The 15,621-nt window shown below is 41.1% G+C and overlaps 1 protein-coding gene across 4 annotated transcripts in view; it reads right to left on the bottom strand.

Annotated features, from left to right (window-relative positions):
- LOC121589314 (5-hydroxytryptamine receptor 1-like) overlaps positions 1-15,621 on the bottom strand; it is a 48,133-nt gene that overhangs the window by 11,518 nt on the left and 20,994 nt on the right. The window contains exon 1 of one of the 4 annotated variants that reach the window (XM_041908116.1): positions 4,111-4,179. The exons of the other annotated variants lie outside the window; for them this stretch is intronic. The gene's annotated coding sequence lies outside the window, so the exon portion shown is untranslated. Of the gene's footprint in view, positions 1-4,110; positions 4,180-15,621 lie in introns of those variants that run through there. 4 annotated transcript variants of the gene reach the window in all.

Raw genomic sequence — 15,621 nt, 5'->3', positions numbered from 1 at the left:
CTTCAGAGTTTTGTATTATTCTCTACAATCAATCGCTGCAAATAAAACACATCGCATGCTGCCCGCCTGTCGACACGACGTCGACACTTGAGTTATTTTCACCAGAACTTCGAATCTAGCTCTTTCTGCGGGTCATGGCTCTTTCTTTTTTCTTCTGATTCAACCACACCCCTTTCAACGCCATATACATTCTATTCTTGATACTGGCTCGGACATTCGGTGAAGGAACAAGCTAAAAGAAAAAAAGCAAAAAAATATAAAAAATACACCACCAACCGTAAAGTTTTTGGCACAGATTCCCGGCAACGGTTACTCACACACACACAGACGCACACAAACACACACAAAACCAAAAACAAGTGCCGCACTACGGTAACGATCGATGCTGGAGTGCAAAAAATCTGGGTCAAGAGCTTCAGTGCACTTTCTTCCTTTCGGGACGGGGTTCGGGATGTAGTCAATTCATTTCCCGTGTTCTGAAATGCCAAGGTTCGAAGGCCTTGAAAAGTTTTACGACTATTTTGGCTGAAATATCGGCACCCGAACGTGGCATTCTTTCCCACAAGGTCAACGAAGTGATACAGTGGAAGTTTTTACGACGTGATCTACACCATTCGCTGATATTGGATGGTAGAAAAGCAAAAAGGAAAGGAAAGCAATCCACTACGATAGCGTACCGTGACGAAATTGTTAAATTTACTAGCGTCAAGAACCCTTGTTCCGCAATGTTTATATTATGAGTCTATTTCACAACTCAAAATTATCCATCCAATCTCTGTGGGCTTTAAAAAGCACCCAATGTGTTTTTCTTCTTCCATTCGTGCGGAATGCATCATCAATAAAATAATGTCCCTCTGCTACTCATTATTCTCTACAGGGCTCTTTCCATAATTTGGTGCTGCTATTATGCGACAATGTTACGATTCAGTTCACAGACCAAATAAACCTGTCAGCTAGGCAAAGCTCACTGAAACGGGACTATTTTCCTCACCGACCAATTTTAAGCATATGCGAGTGATCGGCAGTATTTGTTTGTACCGTAATGATATTTTCCAATGTTCCTGACCAGCTTTCAGTAAAATTTGACTTTCGCTTAGTTTATGGGACTTTCTTTACTTTTCTACAGTTGAACGTGTGGGGTTATCTGTCTTGAAAAAAGAGACAGAGCAAATTGAGGAAGAAACGTTTTTCTGCTTAGCAGACATTTCCGTTCATTTCTTCCGGATAATCGGGCCCACCCGGAACCAATCTTTTCGCCGGCTTTGTCAATTCTATTCCGGCATTTTGCTTCCTTTTTTTGCAACATATCCTGACTGGAGAGTGATTTGTTAGTGCAGACGGAAAAGCGAAATCGAATAATGGAAAGTTCAAGAAAAAGATACTGCCACTCTGTGTAAGCACACAACACAGCCACACACTTTGATATTGCTACCGGTTATGAAAATAAAAGCTCAAAGGAATCGAACATAACCCATTTCGCACTCACACACTTACACACACAAACATGGGAGTGAGTCAAATGCATTGGAATAGAAGACAATTTTCTTCATTCGGTCACTTTTCTTTATGTTCGGAACGAATCGTTAGCACAAGGATAAAGAGAACCTGTGAAAATAATGTGCAGTCAACAGAACTTACTACAACTCGTAGCACGCATAATGGGCAGAAAGAGTTGATGTTTCAGTGTCCCCTAATAAGACGAAGCGTCAAGGCATTGAGAAATGCATTTTTCCATATAGACGAACATCAAAGTCGGTCTCTTTTTCTTTTGAAATGTAAATTTACTCTCCTTTGAAGTGCAATCGTTCGTACTTGATATGGACAGCAAGCTTTTTCGCTACTAGTTGCATAAGGAAGACTTTCGGATAAGAGCAGAAGGAATATCACACATTTTCTTATAAGTTGAAGGAAAAATATTAAAGGCCTTTTTTGTTTTGCTGACGTAAAAATATTGAAACAGTCTATTGCAACCGGACCAGATTGTTCTGGTCCGTTTCGCCATCGATATGCTTCACCCATCCAATACCCCGAAAGGAAGCGCTTTCATCCCCGTGGCCAAACAGGTAATCGAAGAAACCAAAATTGACATGTTGGCTAAGACGACTTTTCCGCTTGACAACCGGCCGAAATTCGAACTCCGTAACGCTAGAGCTTCCGTTTCTAGCTGCCTTGTTCTAGCCAACGCACGTGCTGCCCGTTTATCCTCCTTGCCGGAAAGTAGCTCCTCATTGGCTGCGATGGACTGATGGAAGCAGATGGATCGTGAGCGAAGCGAAAGAAAATACAATTATCTTCCGTAACGTACGATGGACTGCCGGCACAACGCTATCGAAAATCAATTGATTTTCTATTTTTACTCCCAATCTCTGGCCTCGCTAACACCACGCTCGTAGCTCGTTGCTTTGGATGGCCTTAGCTTTTTCATGGCCACCATAGTCCCTTTCCGTCTACCTCGAGTCCGACTGAAAAAAAAACATTGACTGCCACGGAAAACGAGAGCCGAGAATCGGGAAATGAAAGTCAAAATGCGCATTATCCACTTACACCGAGCGCACGGTCGGTATAAGTTTTATTGCATGAGGTAGGGATATAAAAACGCTTGTCGTTTCCACTAGTGTTCGTGTTGAACCGGAATGATTTGATATCGGTCAAATAAAATTGCTCCCTAACCTTCTACGAGCCTTTCCCAAGAAAACAATTTGTTTGGCTTTTCTTTTTTGTTTTACCGGCTTTCTTTAGTTTTCCCATACTTGATGTTCAAACCGGACATCCACCCAAAAGTTCTTCTGCACAATTCATATGTTTGTGAAATATTAAGATTGACTGTTGACAAGGTTGAACAAGTGACATATAACACAAAGCATAACTGGGGATTACACTTATGGGTACCATTTGTCGGTTGCATTTTGTAGATAAAAATGCACAACGGTAAATGCAAGAAAAAACATAACATTTTAATGCTTCACATTAATACTTGAATAAAAATAAGTTAAGCAGTATTCTAAAATGTTCAATTTCCTTAAAGGGTGGTCTAAAGAAGTGGTCTACAACCTGTGGTCCGTGGCGTTAACAGAAGCGGTTCGCGAAAAAAATGAGTTTTTAAGAAAAGCTTATTACAATACATATCGTGCATTTTTTTCGACAATTCAGATAACATTTTCTACGGCATGTCTTCTTCTTTTGGCTCACCAACCGTTGTCGGTCAAGGCCTGCCTGTACCACTCGTGTTTGGCTTTCAGTGACTTTTGAATTACGCCCCATAGCAGGATAGTCAGTCCTACGTATGGCAGCACGGTCCATTTGGGGCTTGAACCCTTGACGGGCATGTTGTCAAGTCGTACGAGTTGACGACTGTACCATGAGACCGACTTACAGGCATGTCTAGAATAAGATTTTAACATATTTTTCATAAAAAAAAACTTTGAATTAAATATACATATATATGAATGCCCTTAATGGATGTGGACCGCGGCAAAGGTATGTTCAAAGCGAAGTGGTCTGCGTTCCTAAAAAGGTCTAAAGAACATATCAAACAAATGGGTAGAATGATTGTACCAAATTTGTTTTGAAACGTCAGAATGTTCAATATTCTTTATTCAAATATATTTAAACTACCTGTTTAGCTCAAGCACTAAAATATGAGACGGTGCAATCTTAAATGACAGATTTCAAATTAAATAATATGTATACACACACATCCGTCACAAACGCTCTATAAGATAACGATACGATTATTCTATTTATCATCCATCAATTCAATGTACCAACAATGCATATTAGCCATTCCGGTTTCTATAAAGCCAGCGATAAGGCAACGAATATTTCGGTCGCTTCTGGCGGCATTGGATACAACCCGTATAATGCAGTGTTGTTCGAACGATTGATAGCATGGTCCAGTGCAACAGTACGATCATGAACATTGCCGTCCGGGAAACGAGATACGAGAAGAGACGCATTTTGGTCGCTCATTCAACCGGTAAAAGGTTCTTTCCCGGTAAGTTCATTACGAGGCTAGCTGATGTGTGAAATTCGTCCATTGTGAAGTATGATCGTCTCAAGCAGCAGAAACCGTTCGCTTATTCTTTAGACACTTTGCAATCACATACGCACCGACGTGAGCTTCAGCAACGATAAGTCACCATGGCATCTGTACGTTTCCATCATACATCGTTGAAAACAGTCTGAAGCTATCCCGTGAACATTTCCGGCTTCGTAAAGGCACTTTTCCAACGAGCAACGTGACCATGCTTTCCACTTCTTGTTTTGAAGGAATGCTTGAGTCCATTTATGTTGCCCCTTACATCCTGGGAGTAAAAATTAGGACTTCTACAGCATACATACACACACGCACACAGGTTTTTTTTCTTTTGACTTCGAGTAAAGCTTCCAACTTCACAGAACATGTAACGTACGTGAGCAGTAGTCCTGAAACGAGATGTTCTTTGATTTAAAAAAAAAAATCCATGCTTCCAATTAACTCTCAAGAATGTCCATTGTACTATAGAATGCGAAAATCGGTAAAAACATCTGCGAGGTGAGACAACCTCATCTGAGCCGTTCTTTGTTAACACGTCTTTATACGACCTTAAATATGCCCAATTTTGATAAACGTTTAACGGTTTAGTTTATGGCGGTTGTAATCTGTATGGGTTGTAATCTTAACATACTAGTGACATGTTTTTATCTATCAATGACATCGTCTTTTTTTCAAAGGATTACCAGCCTCAACGACCAGCAGCATGTAGCTTAAAAAAGAACTAATTTAAAATCAACAAGCAAACTAATCCTCCAACAGCTTTTAATGCCAATGATACCATATTTAAATGGCATACTCATCAATAATTTGGACACTCTCCCCTCGATGACATCATCATTATCATCGCCACTACCGTCATCGACGGGTCGTCAGTGCTGCGATTAGCAAACCGCTCTACAGGCACAACCTGGAGCCCAGACTGCCTGTCCGTCTGGCGCTGATCAATTACGCGCAACGATGGGTCATTAATTTTTCTATTTTCACTCCAAACCAAACGACAGCTACCCGTTTGCGCGGTCCAAACCAACCAAGTACTGCCGCTCGGATACGGCACGTCCGAAAAATGTACACTTTCTTTTGCTCTCGAAGCTCGGCGTACCGTGAAATATGTCTTAACTTGTAAACATGCCTGTTGCCGCCTGCTGCAATCCGGGATGGGAATGGAGCGATAGTTTTACGCTACGGATAATGCGCCAAAAACTGCAACGAATCGTGTGCAGTTGCCTCGCCTAGACGGGGCCATCACTCTTATACGCACCCACACACTCACATACACATCCATCCACAGAGACAGCAACATGAACGAAGACATGAATAGTTTACAAATATATCGTCAGCTTGCACCTCCATTGCTTGCTCCCGGTCCGATGGGCACCACGCAACAGGAAATTCATTTTGGTTCGACCAATTAAACTGACATAATTTAATTAAAAGAGATTATGAATAAATTAAAATAAATTCCATCCGTCGGCAAGGCATCCGAACCGTCGTCGAGCTCGGACCAGCACAACCATACCCACTCCCGTTTAACTCTGCGAAGAATGCGTAGCGTCTTGAAAGGACGGTTGGGTTTGCGTGTCAATCTTCAATCGCTAGTGGAAACCACGTACACACACACACACACACACACACACACACACACACACACACACACACACACACACACACACACACACACACGTCTCACCCAGTGACGGCTGTCTAAGGACGTGTCTGATTAATGCAAATGCTCATTACTGGCGGGCGAAAAATGCACGCCATACCGGCTTGTGTGATTTCAGTGAAAGATTTGTTTATTTTTCCGTCTTTGAAATGGTATACTTGCGCATTCGCGTATTCGTTTGCCAAGTAAGCGTCATCGGATTTACGGTGACATTAATCAGCAGCTGACGCGGCAGTTCACACAGACCATGCACACAACTTTAACTTAAAGTTTATTAGGTTAGTGGATGTTTGAACTTTTTCATAATGTATTGAAAATAACTTTTTGAATGTATCACCATTTGTAATATTGTTTGATTTGATATTTTATTTTTTTTATGTTTATAGTATATTTTCTAGAGAAAACTTCTGTCCCCCGTGCAACCTTGCATCTTCCGTGAAGGCACGCTATTGAATAACTGTCTACTCATTAAAACTTTACTAGACGAATTAGTATCCCTATAATCCACTCAGCTTGCCATTTCATCCGCCCCTTAATTTCAAACTCGAAACCCCCGCGATCGTTCTGTCTCCTTATTTTCACGCATCGATGGCAAAGAGACGTTATACACGTGGAGAAACGAAAAACAAAATCATTTTACAACCAAAAAGGACCGCTTTATAGTTTGCATGAACATCTAGTTATGCAAATAATATCGCACGGATGCTGTTCATCAGATGCCCTCTCTGCACTATTTTGCACATGTTCAGCGTAAGCAAGCTATCGATCATATTTCGAAACGCTCATAAATAATAAACAAAAATGCACGCCACACACTCACATCACCAGTAGTATATCATTCACTCTAGCCTTCGGAAGCAGCCAAAAAATGAAAACTCTTCCTTACTCCGAGGAATCATTTGACAGCATCTGGCAGCTAGATCGAGGCAGAATATTGATGCTTTTGAGACTCAATAATGGTCCCCGGGCTCGGTAGAAGGTTGACACGACACTCAACGCACCAACGACGGTATCGTATCCCATTGATATATTAATGCACTTCTAAAAATACTCAACGTTGCCAGCCGGGACAGCGATAGCAGACACAAGCTTACATACGAAGCGAGTCTGCAACGTGTTGCAACAGCCGTCAAGCGGCAACTGAAGATTGATAAGTCAGATAACCTCGGATCTCAATACGTGAGCAAAAAGTTCGATGTGAGGCAAAAATGCCTTATATTTTCGCATGGATGATATTATTTTATTAGAAAAACGAAGCACCGTGGTGTTCTACGCTTCACGTTCGATCGATTATTTTAAATCCTTTCATCACGGTGATTGATCTGCACTTTCAACAGCATAACTCACACATCATACGTGTTGCTCAAAATATTTTACTAGCAATAATTATTTACTTCACAAACGATACATTCGTCGGAAATTCAAAATGCAAACAGGAAATAATATGTTTTGCTTCATCCACAAATAAACAGGATCCTCGTGAAATCAGCCACCGCCCGGCACGAGTTAATCTTATGAGAAACAGCTGCCGGGTAAGGAAATTGCCAACTGTTCGTTACATTTTAATTAAATTGTATCATCAACCCTCTGCCCCAGTGCAATGCAACATTCCAAAAGTCATCAAAACGGCACACTGTTCCTCATTTAGTCGTCGAGTTGACCACTTGTCTTTAAATAGCCTTTCCTGTGTAATGAGCACAAGTAAGCAAGCAAGGGCGGTAATGGTAATGTTCCCATACGCATCTTTCCTTTGCGCACACCGAATACTGTGCAAAAAAAATAAATAAAATAAATGCAAATGCCACTGAAATGCATTTGCTGCATCACCATTCTATTTTTATTCACAAAAACTGCACTACCAGTGTACCCTTTCACATGTTTTCATGTATGATTTTGCGAATGCTGAAACCTCCTGCTCCTTGCTGCGCATTTGTGAGCTATTTAAGTCATACACACCTGGCATTTGACCGACTAAATTGTTACAAGCTCGTTTCAACACTAGGTTTAAATACCTGCGGCAGGATTGAAGTGGAAAATGGTGCATACCAGCCGCAGTTGCATTACACCAGTTACAGTGCAATGACCTTTGTCGTACCATTTATTCGATGAATGTACCGACTCCCTAACCACTCTGAGGCACTCAACTGAGCATCGTTGGCGGTGCAAATAAATCTATTCAAAGGCGAGTAGGTGCCTTACTCCTCGCTACTGAGGCAAATCACCCCTGCCGGGTGCATCATTCGTCAAGTCGTGCGATGCATTCAGGTGTACAAATTTAATTAGTCACAAATTGGTTAGCTGAGATGCAGCCAAACTATGCTTGAGAAGAGCCGAAGAAATTCGGAGGGCATACTTTTAATGGACTGGAAATGGACCGTAAACTTATTAATCGTTACCATAAAATTTGCTCGCCGGATGCACGTGAGAAGCTGCAAGCTTGGTGGCATTTGTAATGTTATGGATATACCGAGACCATAATTCTGTTACTGCAAGCATCTTTTTTTATATCGAATCTAGAAAGCAAAACATAAATCGCTCACAAAGACATGTTGGTTTACTGAATAAATGAAACGATAATAACTATCTTTATGAAAGATAGTCGATACAATAACTGTATTCAAAATTTCCGAAATATTTTATTTTTTAAAACCTTTTACCATTCCATTCCGATGGATTTCTTTTCCAATGGTTTTCTTTTTCGATTCGTGCCATTCATTCTCAGTGTAAAGTCATAATCAAAAAGATATCCATCGTTTGCCCTCTTGCCAGCCTTGCGGTAGGTAATTTAGGAAAAGTTAAGTAATGAACAAAATTGGCAATAACAAAACGAGCACACACAAACAACCAGACGGCGGTTCGGTACTTCTTCCTTGCAAGGAAACTTTTCGTCACGGATTTACAAACACGCTTCAGGTATAGTTTTATTTCGTGTTTTGAAAGTCATCAAACCGTATTTTCGCCGGAAATGGATCCGGGAATGCGTTTGCGTACTGCCAAGGTATCGCGCCGCAAAAAGGTGCTTCCCACCCAAACATCCGGCCGCACGCCAAACAAAATGGTTTTCGGTAATGAAGCGCAGAACGAGCGGCCTGTTTGGTGAAAATGTAATTTATCGCTTAAGAAAACGATTTCGAGCGAAATTGTAATTTACGAGCCAGATCGATAGAACAGTCTTTTGTACGATTTGCTTTATCGCAATAACATGAAAAAAAACATTGATTAATGATGCCTTGGGTTAGATGATATGGTTTGAACGGAGTGCAATAATATAAAACCACCCAGTAAGGACAAAGTATTTGTACAAAGAGCTAGACCATTGGATGTCTATCTCTTTTTTTTTATAAGATTTTTAATTAGAGTTTCAGATGCCCAGAGTTTGAGGTTTACAAACAAAGAGTAAATAAAGTCACTACTCAATGTGTCTGCGTCCCATCCTTAGTGATATGCATAATATTAAGAAACTATATATCTATTGTGTATGCTAGAAGTTATAGCTGACAAATTGTTTACAAACTATAAACTCTTTCCCCCAACCAAAAGTAAAAATGCTGGAACAGAATGATGATTTATGTTCGTACCTTATATTTATGTTGTTATTTCCTCATTCTTTGTCATCGTCGTTCATCTTACTACCCACCCCAATCATGCCTTCATATTTCAAATTAAATTCAAATACAATTTTAAATAGTTCCACTGTTAGTTTGCCGTCATAATGTACACAAACATCGTTCTTAACAACGGAAAACTACCACATTCTTTTCAACCTGCATAGTAAACGATCGATGAACGTCCCACAGTCCAACTTGTACAGTACTGTACTGAACCTCAATTGCCAGAAAATGGAACGATTCAACGGAAACATGGCAAGCAAACGAGACCTTGGAGGGGGTACGAAAGAAAAATCAATCATTTTCAATTTTCATTTCATTAAATCCCCTGTCCTAGCACTCGGAACTGGCCACCTGAGGCCAGCCCTTCTTGACTACGTGGGATTGTTCAGAATTGCGGTTATATCATTGCACTTACTCCCAACAGAACACACACTGTCGAACTCGTGTAGGCCGTTGGGCCGCTACGATACAACCGGGAGATTTTCCCGTTATCAAACCATCCACCACAGCTCCCGCTACGGAAAACCTGCACACTTTGGCATAGCTGAGCTTGCCTTAGGGCAGGACACATTTTCCCAACATCGTTGTTTTTGTGAAATTAAATTTCCAACCCTCGAGCACAGTTTTGGTCAGTTTCGCTCGATAATAATAAAAAAAGAAAATCAACTACCGTTCCGACTAACGAACGTGCTTGTCGGTTGTGCACCGTGTTTCCCGCATGACATTTCTTCGTGGGAATGTGCGCGTTTGTTGAAGAAAAGCTGTAAAAAGCTAACTACATGACAACAACATAAATGCAGCACAATGTTGATAGAAGATGAGAACAGACAGACCATACAGTATGCCCGTCTGCGAACGAACAGAGCTCAAACAGATAAAGCTGAGTACGAAAAAGAACACTTCGCAATCGATTGTATTATTCCATCAGTTGTGTTTTGCTGACAGCTGAGGATATTTCGTCGTATGATGCAAGTGAAAGATTTATTGCCGGCAATAATATTCGATTCTTTACACCGTATCATTGTTCTGCAGCTTTTCGAAGAATTGGCACCCAGATTGGATTATTGTAGACAAAAACAAAACATGAACACCCTATAAAAATTATTTGTTGTGATCATATTACCAACAGTCATATTTTACTAAAAAAAAGAACAACAGTTCTACAGAAGTTTATATACATATAGTTAGCGACTAGTTCACTTCTTGCACGTTTTTAGAAGCAGGCAGTAATTTCCATTGTTTTTTTCCAAACCCAACACTCTTTCTTAAAAACTTCTCTTCATTATCGCATTTTATAGGTAAATTGATATTTGCGTGTTTTTTTTATTGCATTATTTTTGTGTTATTTGGTAAACTACTTTTATGACTAGTTTCATTATCTGGAAATAAACATGTTTTCATTTGGTCATAACACAACTGAACATCACCCTCAAAATATTTATCCCACGTGCTACCAGAATGTTTTTTTCGCCCTTCGACCTTTTTACATCTCACATATACTGCTAATAACGTAAGTAATGCCTCGCCCTAGTACATACATAACAATATCAGTTGCATATGCCCTATTATTTATAGACAATATTCGTTGGAATTGTTTTCTATATTTCTCTGGAATCGATTTGTTAGTGATGACGTATTGTTTACTTTTCCTCCAGCAACTTGACTTAGGCTTGATGTCACAGAATGTAAGATTTATAAGTTTAATCAATGAGGAATGTACATGTGCTATCGTGGCAATTAACGAAACAAATACAAGAAAACGATTATGTTCGTATGAATCATGAGGACCTAACAATGGTCATCCTTGTTTTATATGTGTATACAAACAGGTAGCGTGAACAAAAAAGGAACAAATGATACAATCATCGTTATCGTTATGATGATCATCGTTAATAGCGTACGTTGATTATTCGTTTGATTGCTAATTAAGTTTATTAAGTTTATCTTTCGGCAACATTAATAAAACTAATGCATGGGTAACGGTTTCTTTCTTGAAGTATTTGATAGCAGCAACTACTTTGTTATTTGTTTTTACTCATTTCTCCCTATACATTTCTAATTTCAAACTCTATGTTTTGGGTACCAACGTAATTCTACAGTCAACTTTATCTCTCTCTCTGGGGGTCGACAGTACTGTGGCAATCGAGGAAGTTTAGTAAATTTGACAACGAAACTACACATTCTTGTTAAAACTAGGAGATAACATAACAAATTTGTTTTTATTGAAGGCAAAAACAATTTCAGATGACTAATCTTTGTAGCAAATATTAATCATTGAATGAAATTCTACAAACAAAATTACTCCGGGAACGCAACCCGAACTGATAGCGCCTTTCCCATTCTCTGCACGCTAATGAAATAATCAACAGCGGATTGAGAGAATTTTCTGTGTTCACTTCGTAATTTGTCTCTCCCGTAAGTTTCCTGAAAATTCTTGGAAGCTAGTCAACACTACTATTAAAAACCATCCAGCAAGGAACCGAGTGAGGACACAATCAAGTTCCAGCAATTGCGTCTCACCACCGGGAGATTCTATGATAATCTTTCTAACCGTTCGCCACAGGATAGCTGGTACGTCTACCTCTCTCGGACAGTCGTTAATAACTTGTAATGAATTTTCTTACGAAATTAATTAAGAGTGTTAAACGGTGCAGAAATCGGTCCAGCGCCGAGAAAGCCATCCGAGCTATTTCAGCCTAGGAAGGTACGCAAGCGAAACTAAAGAATCTCAGTAACGACTTCATCATACTCAACCGTTCTTCGATTTGACGGTGCTTCTTGTTACTCCTCTTATGCCGCTCTGTTGGCTGCTCGTGGACAGGGAAAACTAAGCAAATAGCTGAACTACCTGGTATAGGCTAATTGCATAGAGTCCCGAATGGTATTGAAATTCTGAAAAGGCTATAAAGATAGCATAATGTTATATTCTCCCAACAAAAAAATCTTGCTTCCCTGTTCTAAGAAATTTTCGTGGTTCCTTGGTAGTAGGCAGTAATTAAAAAATGTACAGAACTTTTACAACACCAACCAATAAGCTTAGACCGAATGATTCTAAAACGGAAGAAGAACCAAATCCAAAGCCAAAAGGCTTCCGAGTAATAAAGTGAAACCTAAAAAGTTAATACGGCTCACTCGCGAGCTTTTAAAGAAAGCAATTAATTTTAAAATACTTTTATGCGTTACTGCATCTGCACATGCACATCGGAAGCATATTGCTGGATTTTCACTTTGTGCCTTATCTAAAGAAATTTTACGCAAAAACACGGTAAAAAACCACAACCTAAACACCACTTTCAACAGACTGTTTTCCCACATCAGTATCAAGCTGCTAAGCTGTGCGATGGAACGGCTATTATGTGATAGCTGTAAACGCGATGTTGTGTCCACGATTCTTGCCGCACGGCATAAAACCAACCGTGCCGGGAATTCTTTCGTTAATTACTTCGCACTTTCAAACGGCACACGATGGCCATCCAACCCACCGGAATGGCGTGCTGACCTTCGTTGTTTCGCTGCCAAAGCACCCTTAACCGAGTCGTTTAGCGTGCTATGGCTTTTAGGTTGAATTGAACCGAACAGCTGACCTTTCTTCTTTCCGACGGTGGTCAGTGCGAACCCCAGTTGGTGGTGTGGTTGTGGCGTGGGTTAGCACGTGGGTAAGGTAAGAAAAAATCAAACCCGTCGTAGCTATTAGCATTAATTACTCCCCGAGCCAAATAATATGGGTGTAGGTTTTCTATAACAATTTCAACGCCCAATTTCAACCTCGTGTTAAAGGGTAAATGGTATGTGTTTTGGTGCTTGTTTTTAGTGGGGACAAGGTCGAAATTGTTCCGGAAATACCGATCGTCCTATTTGATTCTACCAATTGTTTGTTTTCATCACAGATACTGCAATGAGTTCAAACATGAACTATCCACTACGCAGTAGCAAACCAGAACGATGACTGTTAATGAGTCTTGCCACAAATTAAACGCTACTTTACTTCAGCCTCTCTTCGACCCAATATGACACTCCAAAATAATGTAGCCACAATTAAACTACCCAGTATGTTCGCAACTTATTCCCAGTTCTGTTTCCCTCATCCCAGTGTCACGACCATTACGTAATCCTGGCTAGCGTATTAGGTAAAATTAACCCCCCTGCATCAGCTAGAATCACGGCAGGCGATTCGACCGAGTCGAGCCGAGTGTTTGACCGGCCGGCCGTGTTTGACCCGATTTGGTCCGGAAGATGGAAAGTTACAGCAACATTCTAATCTAATTCCCCAGTGCTCACCCCGTTCGAGGTGCTTCGGCTTGCACCGACGATTCCTATTTAGTCCCGAGGTGGTGCGGTAAATGCAATTGTAAATTGCTAGCATGCACACACCGACCGGGGCACTATTTGCATACGACCGTATCGGGGGGAAACCGTAAGCAGAAACCAGATGCGGAGAGATGAAGACGTTGGCGGAAAGAGGAAGTAGGGAATCTATTCTAGCCGCAACGAAAGCGAACGCCAACACGCGAAGGTTGCCGTCGCTCACGGGTTGCACCGGTTTGTAGAACACGTCAGGGTGAGAGGAGAACGCGAACTGAAGTTGAGTCATTTCACCGGCTCGTTCCGGAGAACTGATTTCATTAACCCGTCGGGTAACTACTGCTGCACTGCATCTTAATTTGCCCCGGGGCAATTTATCGGCGAATAATTAGTTTTCTTTTTTTGCCATTTCCTCCCCAAACCCCCTTCCTTCGATCGGTATCCCGGTGCCATTCTCCGGTATTGGCAGACCCGCTTTTAAAGCCACGGTGCAGTAAAGTTATGAACGTTAGGCTTTAAAAAGATACCGACTGCACAGCTCTGTTTAATCGATAGCGAAGAGCTGTTAACGAACGTGTACGGTTGGAAGACAGACCTAAAACGGAAGTCTACGCGCCGCGTGTCAAGAAAACAGCCATTGTCTTTTCGCTTAGCAATTCTAGTCGATTGTCGAGCGGTTGATCTTTGCGTGTGATAGTGCTGCACGTTCTTGTACTGTTTTGCTCCAATCACACGGCATACAGCTAAAAGGACGGAAGCGAAGAAAGCCCTTCCGTGCATGCCATGTTTTGCATTCCTTTAAGGAAACATTGTCCCCGTTTCGAACGAGATTGAAACGACAACGGCACGGCATTTCAAACGAGTATCAGTGGAATTGTAGGAAATCGGTGGAATAGCTTAGATTGTTAGCATTGCAGCTTGCTCTCCGGTATATACACATACATTCTATTGCATCAAGGGGTATATATTGCCCCCTACATTCTATTACATACATTTCTATTGCATCTGGTTTAAAAAAAGAAGCATACAGTTGTCAATGCAAACGAGCTTACCACACACCTGTACTTATACGTGATCTAATGCTAATCCAATCTAGAGCTAACTAATGAACATCAAACATCATACAGAGAAAAAGGAGGCTGTTTTAAAGCAATTTCGTAACATCCGAGCTTCATACGAATTTCTTCAAAGTCCTCACGTGCATAAAATATTTCTATTTCAATTATTTCCTTCCCCTATCTAATCTACCACTCACCAGCGAGTTTCTAAAATTAGAAGATAACACTCTACTCGAAATCTAGAAACGGCAGTGAACTCTGCTTTTGGTTCGGCTGGAAAGTATTCCTTTTATTTCTTGCCATCCGTTGACCTAGTTCTCCATCACCGCTTCTACACACCATCCTCTTGGCAGCACGGATTGGCATGTTTTATCAAACTTTCATCACCCACTGCACTTGCGGTGCGACGAGCCATTTCCACACAATTCTATTCCTGTTTTTATCCCATGTCCACGGTTTTCACAGCCACTTGCCGTTCGCGATGCCTGCGCGCTCCGGAATGTGGCCCACAGAATCAACCGCGCTGCCGATCCCACCGAGTGCCACCAAACGAAACCAAGCATCGGAAACAGAATTAAATAAATAATCTGACACACGAAATCACACCTTACCGTCGTCGGTGCTCGGTCAGTTGGTGGTGGTGAATCCTGGATGAACTTGGTACTTGTTTATTTATCGATTTTATTGCACCCTCTGCACACTGCTGCACCGTTTCCAATCCCAACGCTTGGTGCGGCCACTAGATGACAGCTCGCATGTGAAAATCCTGAACCAGGCGCTATTAAGCCCGGTCGGATTGACTAATGTTTTCATTGGCCAACGATTATTGGCGTAGATTCTAGCGTGGGAGTGAATGAAACACGAAATAAGACGATTAAAAAATACACAGTGCAATTGCAATCTCGGCTCGTGCAATGATTTTGTAGCTTTGCAAAACCTACCCACCACGTC

This window comes from Anopheles merus, chromosome 2R (genome assembly GCF_017562075.2).
Source record: "Anopheles merus strain MAF chromosome 2R, AmerM5.1, whole genome shotgun sequence".
In the NCBI taxonomy this organism is placed as follows: Eukaryota; Metazoa; Arthropoda; class Insecta; order Diptera; family Culicidae; genus Anopheles; species Anopheles merus.
The sequence above is the reverse complement of the archived record's forward strand: the minus strand, read 5'-3'. Positions and strand labels throughout refer to the sequence as shown.